We start from the raw sequence: 21,808 nt of genomic DNA on the forward strand, positions 1-21,808 counted from the left end.
GTTCCACCATGTGCGTCATTTTTTGGAAGGGGGAACCAGCCTTGCGTTAATTATATGCAAGGTAGGCGTTCCCTTCCAAAAAATGACTTTAAGGCCTGTGCCCCATATTTATACTCTGATGTCATTTTGATGCACAGGAGGGGGCAGGCCTTAAAAAACGTCACCCAGCCTGATGGGCGCCGTTTTTTAACGCCTGGGTCAGGGCAGGCGTTAAGGGACCTGTGGGCTCAGAAGGAGCCCAGAGGTGCCCTCCGATGCCCCCAGGGACACCCCCTGCCACCCTTGCCCAGCCCAGGAGGACACCCAAGGATGGAGGGACCCATCCCAGGGAAGTTGAGGTAAGTTGGGGTAAGTATTTGTTTCGTTTTTTTCTGTGGCATAGGGGGGCCAGATTTGGGGCCCCCTACATGCCACTATGCCCAATGACCATGCCCAGGGGACATAAGTCCCCTGGCATTGCCATTGGGCAAGGGGGCATGACTCCTGTCTTTGCTAAGACAGGAGTTATGTCAATGGAGGTTGGGCGTAAAAAAAAATGGCGCAAATCGGGTTGAGGCCTGAATTTTGCCTCAGACCTGACTTGCCCCATTTTTTGACGCCCAACCTCCATTTTCCCCTACGCCGGCGCTGCCTGGTGTGAGTCATTTTTTTTTACGCACACCAGTCCGCAGCGCCGGCTGTCATTCAATAAATAAGGCGCCCGCATGGTGCTTTGGAATGGCGTTAGCCGGTGGTAAAATTTTTGACGCTCAACTGCGTTGGCGCAGTTGTGTGTCAAAAAGTATAAATATGGGCCAGAATATGTAAAATAGAGGATGCTCATGTGTAATACATATCACCACAATGTCTTCTTCTCCTAGCCATAACACAGTCTGCACAGTAATCAAGCCCTTGCAGTTTCCAGTCACTTCCCTTTATGCCATAAACCTTATTCCCAATTTTGTCCCAGGGCAGGGACATTGAGTAGACAGAGGGTTGGTAGTGTTGTCCAGCCCCTCTCTTGTTTCATTTCAATACCTTCTTCCTAGCCAGATAAAGGTTATGATGAGAAATTTGTAAAAGACAAGGAGCACTAGTTAAACATTTTACTTTCTCCCATCTGCATTTTCACTCCTGATCTCCTGGCATTCAACTTTAAGACTGAGGATGGAGGTTGTGTGGAAAGCAAAAACAACAAGTGATGGACGGAATGCTGAACATTGTCAAACACTCACCCCCAATCATAGATCTGAGTTTAATCCATCGTTCTTTTGCTCACCATGCCACCCCAGTTTGGACCCAGCCTTATGCAAATCAGTCTTGACCCTGTTCCTCATGGGAACAGTCCAGACCGAACTGCCAAGCCAGGTCCTCACTGGACCGGAAACAAGCATCCTGGGACCGGTTTCGGGATTTCACCCCTCATCAGCCAGGCTAGCTTGAATCCAGTGGTATGGGAAGCACGGGACCCACGTCTGGCCATACCCTTCCCACTAGGGCGACAAAGCAAAAACAACAAGTGATGGACGGAATGCTGAACATTGTCAAACACTCACCCCCAGTCATAGATCTGGGTTTAATCCATTGTTCTTTTGCTCACCATGCCACCCCAGTTTGGACCCAGCCATATGCAAATCAGTCTTGACCCTGTTCCTCATGGAAACAGTCTAGACCGAACTGCCAAGCCAGGTCCTCAATGGACCGGAAACAAGCATCCTGGGACCGGTTTCGGGATTTCACCCCTCATCAGCCAGGCTAGCTTGAATCCAGTGGCATGGGAAGCACGGGACCCACGTCTGGGCATACCCTTCCCACTAGGGTGACAAAGCAAAAACAACAAGTGATGGACGGAATGCTGAACATTGTCAAACACTCATGCCCAGTCATAGATCTGGGTTTAATCCATCGTTCTTTTGCTCACCATGCCACCCCAGTTTGGACCCAGCCATATGCAAATCAGTCTTGACCCTGTTCCTCATGGGAACAGTCCAGACCGAACTGCCAAGCCAGGTCTTCACTGGACCGGAAACAAGCATCCTGGGACCGGTTTCGGGATTTCACCCCTCATCAGCCAGGCTAGCTTGAATCCAGTGGTATGGGAAGCACGGGACCCACGTCTGGGCATACCCTTCCCACTAGGGCGACAAAGCAAAAACAACAAGTGATGGACGGAATGCTGAACATTGTGAAACACTCACCCCCAGTCATAGATCTGGGTTTAATCCATTGTTCTTTTGCTCACCATGCCACCCCAGTTTGGACCCAGCCATATGCAAATCAGTCTTGACCCTGATCCTTATGGAAACAGTCCAGACCGAACTGCCAAGCCAGGTCCTCACTGGACCGGAAACAAGCATCCTGGGACCGGTTTCGGGATTTCACCCCTCATCAGCCAGGCTAGCTTGAATCCAGTGGCATGGGAAGCACGGGACCCACGTCTGGGCATACCCTTCCCACTAGGGCGACAAAGCAAAAACAACAAGTGATGGATGGAATGCTGAACATTGTCAAACACTCACGCCCAGTCATAGATCTGGGTTTAATCCATTGTTCTTTTGCTCACCATGCCACCCCAGTTTGGACCCAGCCATATGCAAATCAGTCTTGACCCTGTTCCTCATGGGAACAGTCCAGACCGAACTGCCAAGCCAGGTCCTCAATGGACCGGAAACAAGCATCCTGGGACCGGTTTCGTGATTTCACCCCTCATCAGCCATGCTAGCTTGAATCCAGTGGCATGGGAAGCACGGGACCCACGTCTGGGCATACCCTTCCCACTTATGGCGACAAAGCAAAAACAACAAGTGATGGACGGAATGCTGAACATTGTCAAACACTCACTCCCAGTCATAGATCTGGGTTTAATCCATCGTTCTTTTGCTCACCATGCCACCCCAGTTTGGACCCAGCCATATGCAAATCAGTCTTGACCCTGTTCCTCATGGGAACAGTCCAGACCGAACTGCCAAGCCAGGTCCTCACTGGACCGGAAACAAGCATCCTGGGACCGGTTTTGGGATTTCACCCCTCATCAGCCAGGCTAGCTTGAATCCAGTGGCATGGGAAGCACGGGACCCACGTCTGGGCATACCCTTCCCACTAAGGGCGACAAAGCAAAAACAACAAGTGATGGACGGAATGCTGAACATTGTCAAACACTCACCCCCAGTCATAGATCTGGGTTTAATCCATCGTTCTTTTGCTCACCATGCCACCCCAGTTTGGACCCAGCCATATGCAAATCAGTCTTGACCCTGTTCCTCATGGGAACAGTCCAGACCGAACTGCCAAGCCAGGTCCTCACTGGACCGGAAACAAGCATCCTGGGACCGGTTTCGGGATTTCACCCCTCATCAGCCAGGCTAGCTTGAATCCAGTGGCAGGGAAAGCACGGGACCCACGTCTGGGCATACCCTTCCCACTAGGGCGACAAAGCAAAAACAACAAGTGATGGACGGAATGCTGAACATTGTCAAACACTCACCCCCAGTCATAGATCTGGGTTTAATCCATCGTTCTTTTGCTCACCATGCCACCCCAGTTTGAACCCAGCCATATGCAAATCATTCTTGACCCTTTTCCTCATGGGAACAGTCCAGACCGAACTGCCAAGCCAGGTCCTCAATGGACCAGAAACAAGCATCCTGGGACTGGTTTCGGGATTTCACCCCTCATCAGCCAGGCTAGCTTGAATCCAGTGGCATGGGAAGCACGGGACCCACGTCTGGGCATACCCTTCCCACTAGGGCGACAAAGCAAAAACAACAAGTGATGGACAGAATGCTGAACATTGTCAAACACTCACCCCCAGTCATAGATCTGGGTTTCATCCATCGTTCTTTTGCTCACCATGCCACCCCAGTTTGGACCCAGCCATATGCAAATCAGTCTTGACCCTGTTCCTCATGGGAACAGTCCAGACCGAACTGCCAAGCCAGGTCCTCACTGGACCGGAAACAAGCATCCTGGGACCGGTTTCGGGATTTCACCCCTCATCAGCCAGGCTAGCTTGAATCCAGTGGCATGGGAAGCACAGGACCCACGTCTGGGCATACCCTTCCCACTTATGGCGACAAAGCAAAAACAACAAGTGATGGACGGAATGCTGAACATTGTCAAACACTCACTCCCAGTCATAGATCTGGGTTTAATCCATCGTTCTTTTGCTCACCATGCCACCCCAGTTTGGACCCAGCCATATGCAAATCAGTCTTGACCCCGTTCCTCATGGGAACAGTCCAGACCGAACTGCCAAGCCAGGTCCTCACTGGACCGGAAACAAGCATCCTGGGACCGGTTTTGGGATTTCACCCCTCATCAGCCAGGCTAGCTTGAATCCAGTGGCATGGGAAGCACGGGACCCACGTCTGGGCATACCCTTCCCACTAAGGGCGACAAAGCAAAAACAAGTGATGGACGGAATGCTGAACATTGTCAAACACTCACCCCCAGTCATAGATCTGGGTTTAATCCATCGTTCTTTTGCTCACCATGCCACCCCAGTTTGGACCCAGCCATATGCAAATCAGTCTTGACCCTGTTCCTCATGGGAACAGTCCAGACCGAACTGCCAAGCCAGGTCCTCACTGGACCGGAAACAAGCATCCTGGGACCGGTTTCGGGATTTCACCCCTCATCAGCCAGGCTAGCTTGAATCCAGTGGCATGGAAAGCACGGGACCCACGTCTGGGCATACCCTTCCCACTAGGGCGACAAAGCAAAAACAACAAGTGATGGACGGAATGCTGAACATTGTCAAACACTCACCCCCAGTCATAGATCTGGGTTTAATCCATCGTTCTTTTGCTCACCATGCCACCCCAGTTTGGACCCAGCCATATGCAAATCATTCTTGACCCTGTTCCTCATGGGAACAGTCCAGACCGAACTGCCAAGCCAGGTCCTCAATGGACCAGAAACAAGCATCCTGGGACTGGTTTCGGGATTTCACCCCTCATCAGCCAGGCTAGCTTGAATCCAGTGGCATGGGAAGCACGGGACCCACGTCTGGGCATACCCTTCCCACTAGGGCGACAAAGCAAAAACAACAAGTGATGGACAGAATGCTGAACATTGTCAAACACTCACCCCCAGTCATAGATCTGGGTTTAATCCATCGTTCTTTTGCTCACCATGCCACCCCAGTTTGGACCCAGCCATATGCAAATCAGTCTTGACCCTGTTCCTCATGGAAACAGTCCAGACCGAACTGCCAAGCCAGGTCCTAACTGGACCGGAAACAAGCATCCTGGGACCGGTTTCGGGATTTCACCCCTCATCAGCTAGGCTAGCTTGAATCCAGTGGCATGGGAAGCACGGGACCCACGTCTGGGCATACCCTTCCCACTAGGGCGACAAAGCAAAAACAAGTGATGGACGGAATGCTGAACATTGTCAAACACTCACTCCCAGTCATAGATCTGGGTTTAATCCATCGTTCTTTTGCTCACCATGCCACCCCAGTTTGGACCCAGCCATATGCAAATCAGTCTTGACCCTGTTCCTCATGGGAACAGTCCAGACCGAACTGCCAAGCCAGGTCCTCACTGGACCGGAAACAAGCATCCTGGGACCGGTTTCGGGATTTCACCCCTCATCAGCCAGGCTAGCTTGAATCCAGTGGCATGGGAAACACGGGACCCACGTCTGGGCATACCCTTCCCACAGGGACATTGAGTAGACAGAGGGTTGGTAGTGTTGTCCAGCCCCTCTCTTGATTCATTTCAATACCTTCTTCCTAGCCAGATAAAGGTTATGATGAGAAATTTGTAAAAGACAAGGAGCACTAGTTAAACATTTTACTTTCTCCCATCTGCATTTTCACTCCTGATCTCCTGGCATTCAACTTTAAGACTGAGGATGGAGGTTGTGTGGGAGGCCACAGTTCCCTGATACAGTCCCATCACTGGCCTCCTCTACTAGGTTTGAAGTACACCACTGGTAGAAGACGGTGTGCAGACGAAGACAGTTTTTATTCTTTCCATCTCTGTCCCTTATCATTACCTAACACTGAGCTAGGATAGAAGGTGAAGCAGGAAGGAGGTGAAAGACAGAAAGAAATAGGTTCCAAGATGTTAGAAAGACACACATGAACAGAGGTGAGAAAGGGACAGAGGTACCAATCTGATACTGGAATCTGTTTCAGAATCATCAGCTAAAACTCAAACTGGATAAACATTCAAATAAACATTCAAATGTCTTATTACTATCTGTTACAAGTATTTTCTCACTAACAAAAGTCTTAGTACATACATAGAAAAGATACTGCGCAGGACAGCACAAACAACAGCTTCTGTATGAAGTCACTGACCAGCAATCATGAGACATTTTGGGGTTGATTAAGACTTCGGCGGACACAAAAGGCCGTACATGAAGTCCCGACTGGTAGGTTGCCGCCAGTGTGGCTGCCTCCCTGTCAGCCCCATTCCGAGTTTCCCGCTGGATCTGTGGGCAGAAACAGAGTTTCCGGCCGCTGGTTCAGCAGGAAACGGCCTACAGCATTGTCGCCAGCTCGTACTAGAGCCAGTGGCAATGCTGTAGTGCGTAGGGTGCACCAGCACCTGTTGCAAAGTTCACTGTCTGCAAGGCAGACAGCGTACTTAACGAAGCGAAACTGGCTAGGGAGGCCCCTGCACTTCTCATGCCAAGTGCATGGGCAGTGCAGGGGCGCCATGGGGCCCTCTGCACTCGATCTCCACCAGCAGTTTCATGGTGGTGCTGCCGCCATGAAACTGCTGGTGGAGAGGAGAGTCGTAATCCCCAGGGCAACACTGATTAGGATCCCCAGAACTACCAGTCCATCCTGTGGTGGTAGAGTGGCAGTCCGACTGCGGCGCTACTAATGTGGTCGCAATGTGGCAGTTGTACTGCTACATTGGCGGTGGTCTGACCGCCACCGCCGTGAAGACCGCCAGAGTCGTAATGAGGGCCTTTGTCTATGAGAAAATAATCCCCCATCCACAGCCAGATAACACAACACAATGCTGTAGTATGTAGGGTGCAGCAGCACCTGTTGCAAAGTTCACTGTCTGCAAGGCAGACAGTGTACTTTACGAAGGGAAACTGGCCAGGGAGGCCCCTGCTCTTTTCATGCCAAGTGCATGGGCAGTGCAGGGGCGCCATGGGGCCCCCTGCACTCGATCTCCACCAGCAGTTTCATGGTGGTGCTACCGCCATGAAACTGCTGGTGGAGAGGAGAGTCGTAATCGTCAGGGCAACACTGATTAGGATCCCCAGAACTACCAGTCCATCCTGTGGCGGTAGAGTGGCAGTCCGACTGCGGCGTTACTACTGTGGTCGCAATGTGGCGGTTGTACTGCTACATTGGTGGTGGTCTGACCGCCACCGCTGTGAAGACCGCCAGGGTCGTAATGAGGGCCTTTGTCTATGAAAAAATAATCCCCCATCCACAGCCAGATAAAACAACACATAAGTAAGTTATGCAGGATATTCTGTAATGCCCTAACTATTGAAATTTAACACCTGTCAGTATCAATCTGATAAGCTCACATTGTAAAGTAATTCACTTATTAATGGAGCATATGGACTTGGTCAGCATATTTTAGATCATACCAGAGGTAAATAATTCAGTCGCCCAAAAACTCAGTAAAATGGGGAATCTGTGGTATTCTAGGTCTAGAATGTATTGACACAGAATGCTGGAGTCTCCTCGAAGACAGTGACAGTTGGAGGAGAGAAGAGGCAGAAGGAGAACGAAAGGAGGATTATCTGTAGGCTGAGGTGTTTCTTGTATATCTATTTCTTATATTAAAGATCCTGTTTCTTACAAAGAAGACTGTGTTCCAGCGATCTTTCACTGGCGACGAGGATGGGATACTGAAACCCCTTATGAAGTCGGAACACCTCAACTACCTATCCTGGTAATTGTGTGATCCCAAGTAAAACATTTTTTGGGACACGCTGTTCTCTGGAACAGCCTGTTATTTTTTTGGAGGGGCTGTGCTGTGTGTCTAGTGTATATTGTCGACTGGCCAGACTTATACACACTGTTGCTCGCGCTACGCTCAGCGGGTGCCTAGGCTCGCGCTAATTTGTTAACCACGCGCTGCCTTGCCTACCGGCGCAGCTCGCCTATCTCAGGCACGCGCTCACTCAAGAGAGTATCACCACGGCGAAACCGGCACAGCGCTAACTTACAGTAACAGCTCGACTATCTCGGACATGTGCTCACTCAAGAGACTATCAACACGGCAAAACCGGCACAGCGTTAACTTACAGTAATGTAAATACGGCGAACCGGAACCGCTTTCTTCTCTCCTGGTCGCGTCATCCGCATACGCTCATTGTCGAGCGTGTCAAGCCTCGTTCTCATGCCTTGGCGGCCATCTTGCTACATCAAGTGACAGACAAGTTAAAGTTCCTGGCGGCCATTTTATGTTGCTTTGCGATTCTGTGTGTCAAGCCTCGTTCTCATGTTTTGGCGGCCATCTTGCTACATCAAGAGGCATTTGAGTTGAAATTTCTGGTAGCCATTTTAAGTTACTTCGTGTTTCTGTGTGTCAAGACTCATTCTCACATCTTGGCTGCCATCTTGCACATTAAGAATCAAATGAGTCGAAGTTCCTGGCGGCCATCTTAATTTGTATTGTGTATTTAATTTTAAGTTTTTTTAAAAAAAAATATAACACAGGCACAAGATACTGTCAGAAGTTTACAATATGCAGAATGTTACTTGTCCACCATTTTTTTTGCCTTCTCCTGGTGAACCACTAATTCCGTGGAAAAAATGGAAAAGTGCTTTTGCGCACTATGCTCGAGTTTGTGACACCTCTCTAAGTGCGGAAAGGAAAATGTCTCTTCTGATGCATTGTTTAGGTTCTGATGGACAGGAAGTCTTTGAAAATCTACCTGAACTTACAGTTGAAGATGCTGGAGATCTCAATGACTTTGAAATCTGTATTAAAAAACTAGACTTACATTACTTACCGAAAATTTCCACAGTCTTGGAGAGGTATCATTTTGGAAAAGGATTTCAAAGATCTGGAGAATCTGTAGAGGAATACATTACTGTACTTCGGAAACTAGCTTCCACATGTGGTTTTGGTAGCAGTAAAGATGAAAGGTTGAGAGATCAATTCATGTTGGGCTGCAACGTTGATAAAGCGAAATAATCTTTTTGGATTAAAGACAATCCGTCACTTTATGAGGTGATATCTATTGCTAAAACACATGAACATAGCTCAGCTTGTCTTGATGAGATCAGGAAGACAAGTTCACAGGGAAAGGGGGATGAAGTTCATCGTCAGTCAAGGAGGTTATGTACAAGATAAGACAAATACTCAGAAATTAATGAAGGATAATTTCAATAGGTCCAAAGTTAAGAAGGGGGTACGGGGAAGATGTTACAGATGTGGTGAGTTTGGCCACTATGCTAATTTCAAAGGTTGCATAGGTTGGAAGTTTTTTTGTAAACATTGTGGTAAGAAGGGACATGTCACTTCATGCTGCAAAAATTCTAGTTCACAAAAGAAAGGGGTCCAAGAAATAACATTGGAGGATGAAGATTCCCCAAAAGAATTTGTCTTACAAATAAAAAATGGAATAAGTGGCCCAGTGGAGGTTGTACGTATTGAAGGTGTATGTGTCCCTATGATGTTTGATTCAGGAGCAAAGATCACATTAATTCCTATGGGAATATTTGATAAACATTTGAAATCCTCTGTAAGGTTATTCAAACCAGATATTTCTCCTAAAGGATATGGCGGTGAACCTATTAAGCTGTTGGGGTATTTTATAGGTTCCATTCAATATGTGGATAGACTCACAGCTGGCAAGGTATATGTCTCTATTAGAGGTGATTCCCTCATCAGTTGGTCTCATCAGAAAGATTTAAGGGTTTACCTTGATCCAAACGAGTCCCCGTCTGTTAGGCTGAAGAGTTTGGACTGTGTCAATACTGTAGATAATGGTAGACCCTCCTGTGAGCAGGAATTTTCTGATCTTTTTCAGGCTGAACTTGGATGTTTGAAGGGCTATGTTCATGAGATCAGGTTAAGAAAAGGTGTTACACCTGTAGTCAGTAAAGTTAGAGGGGTTCCCTTGATGGTGAAGGAGAAAATGAGAACAGAATTAGAGAGGCTGGAACGGGATGAAATAATTGAGAAAGTTGAGGCCACTGAGTGGTTGGCTCCAGTGGTGATGGCGGTAAAACCTAATGGCGATCCGAGATTATGTGTGGACTTGAGAGAGCTTAATAGATGTGTGATAGTGGATCACTTTCCATTGCCCAACATTAATGAAATGTTAGCGCTTCTCAGTGATGCTAAATGTTTTTCATCTATTGACTTGACCTCTGCATACCACCAGGTTAAGCTTCACAAAAATTCTCAGGACTTGACAGCTTTCATAACACCCTTTGGTACTTACAGGTTTGTCCGTATGCCTTTTGGTTTGGTCTCTGCGGCTGCTGTATTTCAACGTGCCATAGAGAGGGTCCTTGAGGGGATTCGTGGCATCAAGATATACCAAGATGATATTCTAGTGCATGGCAAAGATGCATCCGAACATTACACGAGGGTCCGGCAAGTTCTCCAGAGACTAAGGGAAAGTGGCCTAACGTTGAAGGCAGAAAAATGCAAGTTCAATCTTAGTGAAATTGATTATATGGGGCATAAGATCTCCTCTCATGGTATCGAGCCAAAAAGAAATCTAGTGAGTGCGATTGATAATCTTGCGAGCCCAACTTCAAAGGAAGAAGTGATGAAGTTTTTAGGGATGGCAGAATTTTATAGTAAATTTGTAGTCAACTTTGCGGAGAAAACCAAAGCCGTTAGAGGGTTGGTTAGAAAGGGAGTTACAGTTCGATGGGACAAAGCTTGTGAAGATGAATTTGAGAAGGTAAAACATGACCTGAAATGTGCTCCGTGCTTGCAAAGCTTTGATCCAAGTCAACAATCTTTCATTATGGCTGATGCTAGTGCCAAAGGTCTTGGGGCTGTTCTACTTCAAGTTCACAACAGTGTGGAAAAATCTATACTTTTCATCTCGAGGTGTTTAAAGGGAGCAGAATTAAATTATTCTGTCATCGAGAGAGAGGCGCTAGCTGTATTTTGGGCGATAAACAAACTAAGAAAATTTGTTTGGGGTAGTAAGTTCTGTGTGAGAACTGACCACAAACCACTGAAAGAAGTTTTTGAAAAAAAGGGGTTGGATTCGATTTCAGGAAGGATTAGAAAATGGGTAGTAACCTTACAGGAATTTTGTTTTGATGTGCATTATGTACCTGGTGCTCAGAATCTTGTTGCGGATTGTTTTTCCAGACTTGTGAATGAAGTTTCTGATCTTGAAGATCAACTTACGGAGAGTCTTGATGATTTTGATGTATGCATGATTAGGGAAGGTATAATCAAAGAGGATGACTGGATGACTGGTCTTAGTAATGATAAAGTGGTACAAGATGTTCTAAAAAAAGTCAAATATGGATGGGATGGCACAGAGAAACAAGATGAATGCTTTTGTGGTTTCTTGAGGGTCAGGGATGAATTGTCCTCTCAAGGGGATCTATTATTGAGGGGGACCAAACTTGTTCCTCCGGTGCAACTAAGGGATGAACTAATATCTATAGCACATGAGAGACATCCTGGTATCTCTAAAACTAAGGAAAGATTGAGACTCTCATATTGGTGGCCGGGAATGGATGTACAAATTGAGCGGAGAGTTAGGGAGTGTTTGGAGTGTTCTAGAGCTGATAAGACCTTGATGTGCAGAGTTCAACCTATGGAGGTGAGGGAACTGCCTAGGATACCGTGGCAGGATGTTTCATTGGACATCTTAGGACCTATTAGGTATTCCAGAACTGACAAGTATGTCTTAGTTTTAATAGACATGTATTCGAGATGGCCTGAAATTGGGATCACATCTTCGGTAGAAACACAAGTTGTCATAGACTTCCTTAATCAAATCTTTGATAGGGAAGGGTTCCCATCTTCCATCCTCACGGACAATGGTGTACAGCTTGTCTCTCGAGACATGGAGAGATTTCTTAGTGACAAGGGAATTACACATAAGAAGGCCTCTCTTTATCATCCTGAGACTAATGGTATGGTGGAGAGATTAAATAGGGTACTAAAAGAAACTATTCAAATGGCTCTTGTTAATAACAAGTGTTGGAAGGAGGAAATTTTGCATAAAATCAGGAATTACAGATTGACTCCACATACAAGCACATGTCTCACACCGTTTGAGTTGTTCAGGCGCAGAAAACCTAACACACAGATGTGTCCATCTTGAGTGAATGACAAAGTAGCTTTAGAACCAGACTTTGGGCTTAAAAAAGAAAGTAAAATGGACAGAGAGGTTAGAAAAGCTTTTGAGAGAAAGGACAATTTTGACAGAAGGAAGGCAGTAAAGAAAATTGAAATTTCTGTAGGTGATATTGTCAAAGTAAGAAATCCTCGTTTGGGTCTGTCTAATAGTCATTCTAAATTCTCTTCTCCCCTCAAAGTGATAAAGGTCATGAAGAATGCTGTAAAAACTGAAGATCATAGGATATGGAATGTTGGGAGAGTGGTAAAAATCACTGGGGTGGGAGAAGATGTATCTGTGAAAAGTTATGGGAAAAGGAGTGAACAAAGAGATGACAATGTCAAAATGAGAAAGAGCTCTAGGATCATTAGACGTCCTAAATCGTTAGTGGACTTTGTATAAATCTATGTAATAATGTGAGTAATGGTGTAACAATGTGTGTGAATGGTATAGTTTTATTATTTCTTTATTTCTTATTGTGTTGTGTTAACAAAAATATATATATGTTTAGTTTTGGTTAATAAGGGGAAGATGTGTGGTATTCTAGGTCTAGAATGTATTGACACAGAATGCTGGAGTCTCCTCGGAGACAGCGACAGTTGGAGGAGAGAAGAGTCAGAAGGAGAACGAAAGGAGGATTATCTGTAGGCTGAGGTGTTTCTTGTATATCTATTTCTTATATTAAAGATCCTGTTTCTTACAAAGAAGACTGTGTTCTAGCGATCTTTCAGAATCACAAAAGTGGATGCCATTTTTCATCATACAAAAATGCACCTCATCTGTGATGTTTAGTGATTGGGCACAGTTCCAGAGTTGTAGATAGCAAGGGTAAAGATGTGTAGGTATGGAGATTCTTCTACCCTTTGGGCATGGAGAAGCAGCAGGAGGTTCCTTAACTATGGTGTATGAGATGGTCTCTTTCTCAAATGTGTGCCTCTGCCTACCTCTGTTTCTTAAACACCTACCTCACGTTTATGCTTCAGTCTCTCTGCAACAGAAAAAGACTGCTGCCTGATTGAACACCCAGTTGGTTTTTGTGAGTGGGCTATTAGACAACTGCTGAGATTGAGTTGTAGAGCTGTAACACAGGAGTAGGATTCCTGTAGTTGAAGCCTCCAATTAAACAGAAAGTGATGGGTGGAATGGCCGAATAATGATGAACCACTAGAAACCAACCACTGGCAAGTGTACATTTGAGTCCATCATTTTTTATCTGCCATGCCATTCCATACAAAGACCAGCTAAATATAGTCACCCATGGTCTTGATGAAACTGCCAGTCAAGGTCCCATCCAAGTGGGAGCAAAAACAATCCTAGACTGGCTTCAGCATATTTAGGACCTGATTTGGAGTTTTCGGATGAGATACTCCGTCACAAATGTGACAGATGTCCATTCACCATATTACGATCTCCATAGGCTATAATAGGATCATACTACAGTGGATGGGATATCCATCACAGTTGTGATGGAGTAACCAGACAACCAACCCCTAAATCAGGCCCTTAGTCCCCATCAGTGAGGTATTTCTTGAGTACAGTGAGCACAGTACGCAGGGTACCTTTGTTTAGGCATACCACTTGCACTTAAGATGTGCTGCATGCTGGCCTGTTGCTCCCCTGGGATGGGACTTCATCCCCCAAGGGGCATTTCTGTTGAATGAGGAGAGGCCTGGATGAACTTTGCACTAAAAGTGCTCCAAGGCTCCTGCAGTGCGGGCAAGTTTTGTGCTGAACTTTGAGGTTCCCTGTTCAGAGAGTCTTTATTTCCTTTCAAGCCTTCCTACATAGGTCTTGGTGGTTTACCTGTAGGCTGTTTTATCACCTGTGGGAAATAAGTGTTAGCCATTCAGGGGCCTATTTGCTTGACGAGCAGTCACTTACAGGGTGGGAGTTGACAGGAGCCTTGTTACTGGTTGAAGCCTGGAAAGACCGGATCCAGATATGATCGCTGCCTACAAGTGTTTTACTCCTATTAAATAGCTTTCAGGATGGGCAAGAGGAAAGTTTTAGAAACCGACTGATTTCTAGTCCCCATCCTAAATGTACATCAATTGGTAAGATGCTCCATAGGCCACTGGAGTTTTTACTACTGAGATTGAAATCACAGAATGGTGACTTTCTTTACAGACCGGTCAATCTCCAGGGATTCCTATACCCTCCCATACCTGTAGCCCAGTCGAGCAATTAATCTCCCTGTGCAACCATTCCTCACTAGAACCTGTCAAAAGTATGACTCCCAATAATGGGCTCATGGGGAGCAGCCATAACTCAAAGCAATCTCATAAAGTTTAACGAACTATACAGTCTTCACTGCAGTTCACTATGGCTCCCTCTTTAAGTTTTAGTAGGCAGACGAATGGTATTGAGGTCTCGGCAGGGGCTTCCATTGAGGCGCTTACACACATAAAGCTGTATGGTTTGAGAAAGTCATAGCAGATTGCATGGGAAACATTAAAGAGCTCCTTCGGGTTGAATTTAGTTCTTTCTATGCACGACTTGAGGCTATTGAAGAGAAACTGTGCCTTCTCAAGCACGATGGGGCACACCTAGATTCAGGTACTGATATAGTTGCTAGGGCCACTAGGGGTACCTACTTGTCCATCTTATTGACACCGGCAAAGTAAGGTCGACCGGAGCCTCATTGGAGTCAAATATTTAACACTTCATGAATGTTCATATGTCTTCTATTCCAAAAACAGCAAGGAAGCTATTGGGTGGCAATTTTAATTGCCAATTTGAACCTCTCAGCATTGATTTGTTCCCATCAAGAAATGGTTCAACTGTAGAGCTCCAAATTAATGCTTTTACTCTGAATCAGGGAGTGCAGGCATGTAACAGGAGAACTATCTCTAATAAATTAGGAGTACACACATTCACCAGAATCAATCATACTAGTCTTATTGATTACATATTGTTAGATGTTAGACTCTCGAACAACCTAATTGATATGAAAGTCCTCCCACGCTCCAATAGCGCCAATAACTCCCTGTCACTAACATTGAGTATAATCACAAAGATAAATTATAATGTCTTAGATGAGATTAGTGACAGAGGGCTGGTAGTCACTAGTAACAAGCGCATAGTCAAGTGGAGTAGGGTACAATTACAGTAGGATTCCGTTAAAGAAATCTCTAGCCTGACTGCTAACTGCTTGAAGGGATGGCTAATAGTGGCTCCTTGTTGGGGCAATTGAAAGAATCTGGAGGCAGTCATCTCATCTACAAATCAGTCTTTTTAAACATAAGGAACAGTTATTCTTATAAAGAGGGCCAGATAGCAGGGGCAGGTGACAGCATTCCTGGTATAATGCATCGTGTAAAAGGGCTAAAACCATATTAGATAACGCAGTAAAGGAGCAGGACAGATCTTCGATCTTGTTGGTTAGATGCTTTAATAAAAAAACGTATTAGATGCCAGAAGGGAATGCAGGAAGGAAAAATGGGAAGGCCTCTTGGAGCTTGCTAGAGCTAAGGACCATTGCTCCTTCTGGAATCTGCTTACTTCCGGGAAACGGGATTGAGCGCACTCCTTGGATAGTAACATCTCTGCCAGTGATTGGGTGGCCCATTTTTTCAGAATTTATTCCCCACGTGGGGAACAGTTGGGCCGCCTAGTTTATGCAGTAGACACCTGGGCCTATGTAAGACCTTGTGACATTTCTGTGATAGACGATAAAAGCTCTCTGGATAGCTTTTCCTCAATGACAAAGCAACCACTCAATATTGGTCTTTATGTGATCTCAATCCAAGAACTCCTAAAAGCTATTGGAGGGATAATTTCAAATAAGGCCCCAGGCCTTGACAAGATACCAGGTAATTTGTTTTAAATGAGCCAAGGGTGTGGAGTACTTATTTTTCAATTGAGTCCCAGCTATTATGGAGGGGGCTCCAATTCCACCCACGTGTGCTGGGAATGAAATTATTCCCAATATTAAGAAAGGCTCTCGAGATTCTCCTAACTATAGGCTCATTAGCCTCATCGATTACACACAAAAATGATTCAGCAAGGTGATATTAGGCAAGCTGCAGGGTTGGATATCCTCAAATGATGTTTTAACCACCCGACAGGCAGGGTTTAGGGAGTCCACAAGCACTATAGATCAGGTGTTCTGTTTGCAAATGATGTATTCAAAATTTATCATACTGGCTAGAGGATGATTATGTGCTGTTTTTGTAGATCTCCACTCTGCATTTGATTTAGTACCCAGAAAGACCCTGTGGAAGCTCATTGCTCCTATGGGGGTTCCAAGGCATTTACTAAAAATATTAGTGAGGCTCCATACTGACAACTTTGCACAAGTGAGATGTGGCAGCGCAGGCGGACTCATAGATCCCTTTCCTGTGAACCGAGTGGTTAAGCAGGGGTGCATCCTTACTTGGACATTATTTTCACTGTACATTAATGGTCTTATTGACCACCTAGAACTGGGTGACAATGACACACCAAAGTTGGCAAACCACAGGGTTCCCATGCTAATGTTTGTGGATGACACTCTACTCCTCTTTAAAACACCAATGGTTTACAGAAACTTCTGATCTCCTTTGAAAGCTTGCTTAAAGAAAGAGGTGTAGTAATCAATGTAAGTAAAACAAAGTGTATGATCTGGGACCCTAGGTGTTCATCTAGGGCAAATCAATGGTTAGCTGGAACCCCGCTAGAACATTAATTATTTGGGTATAACTTTAACAGAGTCTTTAGGGTGGCTAACTCATATTATGCAGTGTAGGTTGAAGCTGGAACAGGTAGCAGGCGGCAATATTAAAATACTACTAAGTTTGCATTACTGACGTATTCAGTCAGCCCTACAAATTTATAACTTCTAGGCTCTGGGGACTGAGTCAGTACCCTTACTGCAATGGAAAATCGCTTTATGCTACAGTTGACTGGGTTCCCCATAAGTACTCTCTTGCCTCAGCTCAGGATAGAATTAGGTCAGACCTACAAGGCAAGTTAGCGCTACTCCCCCTACGCTATTGGAGAAGAAACTGGCTCACTCCTGAGATATTTTCCTATCGCAAGGGCCTAGAGGAAATTTTGGGGGTCATTACAACATTGGCGGTAAAAGCCGCTTACCGCCGTGCAGAAGACCGCCAATACACCGCCGCGGCCGTGGAATTCCGCCACAGCTATTATGACCCACATCTCAGAATCCGACGAAATTCAGACACACACACAAGTCCACCACACCAAAGGTCAGTGTTAAACTGACGAAAACAAAACCTCCACTGTCACGCCAACAGAAACACGCCCATGTTATTACGGCCCACGAATCCACGCGGCGGTCTTTCAACCGCGGTATTCCATTGGCAGTACACACCACCGCGCTCAAAATACACACACATCTCCAAAACACCGCCACATTGGACAATTCGAAATGCACACACCTGATACACATACAAACACCACTCCCACACATCCAATTCAATATAAAACACATACCCACATCACCCACAAACCCCTACGACCAGAAATTTTGAGGAAGCCGAGAGACAGAGAGCACAGCATTTGAGAACCCCACCACACAGAGGCACACAACACCATCACCCATACAACATTCCACGCGCAAAACACCACACACCACTACACATCACCACACTACCCCATGTCACGCCAAAGACACCCCAGGTTTTCCGAGGAGGAGCTCAGGGTCATGGTGGAGGAAATCCTACGGGTAGAGCCACAGCTATTTGGCTCACAGGTGCAGCACACCTCCATAGCCAGGAAGATGGAGCTATGGCGCAGAATCGTGGACAGGGTCAACGCTGTAGGACAGCATCTAAGAAATCAGGAGGACATCAGGAAGAGGTGGAACGACCTACGAGGGAAGGTGTGTTCAGTGGTCTCCAGGCACAACATCGCGGTACAGCGGACTGGCGGCGGACCCCCACCTCCTCCCCCACAACTAACAACATGGGAGGAGCAGGTCTTGACCATCATGCATCCTGAGGTTCTCGGAGGAGTCGGTGGTCAAATCTTAACTATCATATCCCCCACCCTACCTGCATGCTATCACACACCCCCACCCTCACCCCCTCCCCTATCACTACAACTCCTCACTAATGTACTAATAACTCAAACCACCCATCCCAACACCAAGCCCTGCATGACACAACTAAGCATGGACACCCATCACTAAAGCATGCTCACTGTACATACCCATAACAACCCCCTAACCATCATCACACAAACCCACACACAGGAATGCTTGCACTGGGGTACACGCACACCCACCCATTGCACACCATTACACACACACATGCAATAATCATGCTCTTATACCCCTGCAGGACCACTACTCAACGTCACCACACAGGAGGGTCCAGACATCTCCACTCCACCCACAGAAGAGGCCCACAGTGACGACAGCAGCTTTGCCCAACTGGATCCTGATGACCAGCCCGGACCATCGTGGGCCTCGGGACAGTCGTTTCCTCTTGCACAGGCACAGCCCAACACTGACCTTCCACCCTCTGGTAATACCAGCACAGCACCCACCCAGCGGGCCCATTCCTCCGTACCCAGGACACGTCAATCAGCGGTGTGTCCACCACTACAGGGAACCCAGGATAACCCACCACCCCAACAACAACAGGGACCTGGGGGCAGTAGTAGTGGGCACACGGTCCAGGGGACGGAGGCACAGGAACGCAGGGGAACTGGGAGGGCTGCTGTGCGACAGGGGGCGGACAGGCCAAGGGAACCCACCCTCCACGAGGCCCTCACCTCCATCATGGGAGCATACCACCACTCCCAGGAGACAATGGCGACGGTCCTGGCCAAGTTTCAGGAGACCCAGCGCCTGCAGGACGAACAGTATTTGGGCTTCAGGGAGGAGCTCAGAACCATCAACTCCACCCTGGGCACCATCGTAGGGGTGCTGAAGGACATACAAAAGACCATGAGGGACATCGTGGCACTCCAAGGGGCCCCTGACACTAGCCTGGACGATGAACTGCCCACCACCTCCGCCGACGCTAGTGGACAGGACGCCACGCCACAGGACCACCACAACAGCACCCCACCCCCTGCAGATGGAGAACCACCCCGCAAGCGGTCCCTGAGATCCAGGAACAGGACAGAGCAAGATGGCAAGACCCCCGCCAGGAAATGAGACCACCCTGATTGTCATCCCACTGTCCCACTTTGTTACCCTGTCCATACTGAAACTGCCCCAGCTCCACATCCTATGCCCATATGGGCAGTGCACCTGTGTGACCAATAGACTGGACTCTGCCATGGACATTCCTCCACCGTCCCCCATCACCATTTAACAACCCCCCCCCATTTTTGAGCACTTAAATAAACACCCTTGAAGCACAAAACAATCTGGAGTCAGTCTGTGATTTGGTAAATTTGTATTATCAATGACAGTGTCAAAATGCGTTCTCAATTGTGAAGCCAACATACCTATGTCACACATCACAAGTCCATGAAGGATGCAAGCAGATGACAGACACACGTTGGTAACCACACCTGTGAAACCGTAATGGAAAGGTACAACTCAGTTACCAAATAATGCTACTAAAAGACAGACAGGATAGAGGTAGAAGTGTGAAAGTGAATGTGATAGTAAAATAAAATGTTCTCACCTGTGTGTCACTGGAAATATTGCTGTATGACTGACTCCCTGTTGTCTATGTCTTCTTCCTCAGCTTCCTCCTCATCCCTGTCCACAGGTTCCACAGGCTCCACAGCTGCCACAACACCGCCATCTGGACCATCCTCCTGCAGAAAAGGCACCTGGCGTCGCAAAGCAAGATTGTGAAGCATCGAGCTGGTGATGATGATATGGCACACCTTCTTTGGTGAGTAGAATAGGGAACCACCTGTCATATGGAGGCACCTGAACCTGGCCTTCAGGAGGCCGAAGGTCCGTTCGATCACCCTCCTAGTCCACCCATGGGCCTCATTGTAGCATGCCTCTGCCCTGGTCCTGGGATTCTTCCCTGGGGTCAATAGCCAGGACAGGTTAGGGTAACCAGAATCCCCTAATAGCCACACACGGTGCCTCTGGAGTTAACCCATCACATACGGGATACTGCTATTCCGCAGGATGTAGGCGTCATGCACAGAGCCAGGGACCATAGCATTTACCTGGGAGATGTACTGGTCTGCCAAACATACCATCGGTACATTCATAGAATGATAACTCTTCTGGTTCCTGTACACCTGTTCACTCCTGTGGGGGGGACCAGAGCTACATGGGTCCCATCAATAGCACCTATGACATTGGGGATATGTCCAAGGGCATTGAAGTCACCTTTGACTGTAGCCAAATCCTCCACCTGAGGGAAAATTATGTAGCTCCTTACGTGTTTCAGCAGGGCAGACAACACTCTGGACAACACGTTGGAAAACATAGGCTGGGACATCCCTGATGCCATGGCCACTGTTGTCTGAAAAGACCCACTTGCAAGGAAATGGAGCACTGACAGCACCTGCATGTCAGGGGGGATTCCAGTGGGATGGCGGATTGGTGACATCAGGTCTGGCTCCAACTGGGTACATAGTTCCTGGATAGTGGCACGGTCAAACCTGTAGGTGATGATCAAATGTCACTCCTCCATTGTCAACAGGTCCACCAGCGGTCGGTACACTGGAGGATTCCGCCATCTTCTCAAATGCCCCAGCTGACGGTGCCTAGGAAGGACAACAGCGACCACAGAGTCAACAAATTCATAGGTATGTACCCACAGATACACAGAACACTACACAAAACACAAAACTGTTCCTGTATGTGTGTTGAGTGTAGGCCTAGGTATGTGTGACGCAGTAGTAAATGAAGCCATGTGGGCCCCTGAAATGGCGGCTGTCTGACCTCTAAACTGGGACAATGGGATGTGAGGTATCTGCGCTGGCGTAGTACACCGTCGCGGTAGGCGGTCGTAGACCGCTGCGCAATGCTGCATTGGTTAACATTGGACCCTATGGGTCCCAGGAGCCAATGATGAAGTGTGCCGGCGGTGATGACACGCACCGCCGCGGACGTCACCGCCATTTTCTATCTGTTCAATCACTTGATACCTGATCTTCGACAGGAGAGGACCTACACTGCAAGTGCTGCTGTGACCTCGGTCTGGAAGAGACAATGGCTGCTGCATCTGGGGAAAGGGCCCCTGCCTTCACTGCTCAGGAGATGGAAAAGCTAGTCGACGGGGTCCTCCCCCAGTACACGCTTCTCTACGGTCCTCCAGACCAACAGGTAAGTACACAGGGAGCACGTTGTATGGGCTGTGCCTGGGTGGAGAGGGCTGGATGTGATTTGGAAGGGGGCAGAGTTCAGGGAACATGAAGGAGTGTGAATGCATGTGCCACATGGCAAGGGTAGGGATGGGGGCCACTCACATCGATGGTGCAATTGGTAATGACTTCTCTTCTTCCCCTGTGCATGTCATGTAGGTCAGCGCCCACCAGAAGGAGGACATTTGGCGTGCCATCGCCAAGGACGTCCGGACCCTGGGGGTCCACCAGAGACGGGGCACCCACTGCCGGAAAAGATGGGAGGACATTCGCTGCTGGAGCAAGAAGACGGCGGAGGCTCAGCTGGGAATGGCCTCCCAACGTG

Source organism: Pleurodeles waltl, chromosome 2_2 (genome assembly GCF_031143425.1).
Source record: "Pleurodeles waltl isolate 20211129_DDA chromosome 2_2, aPleWal1.hap1.20221129, whole genome shotgun sequence".
Lineage (NCBI taxonomy): Eukaryota > Metazoa > Chordata > Amphibia > Caudata > Salamandridae > Pleurodeles > Pleurodeles waltl.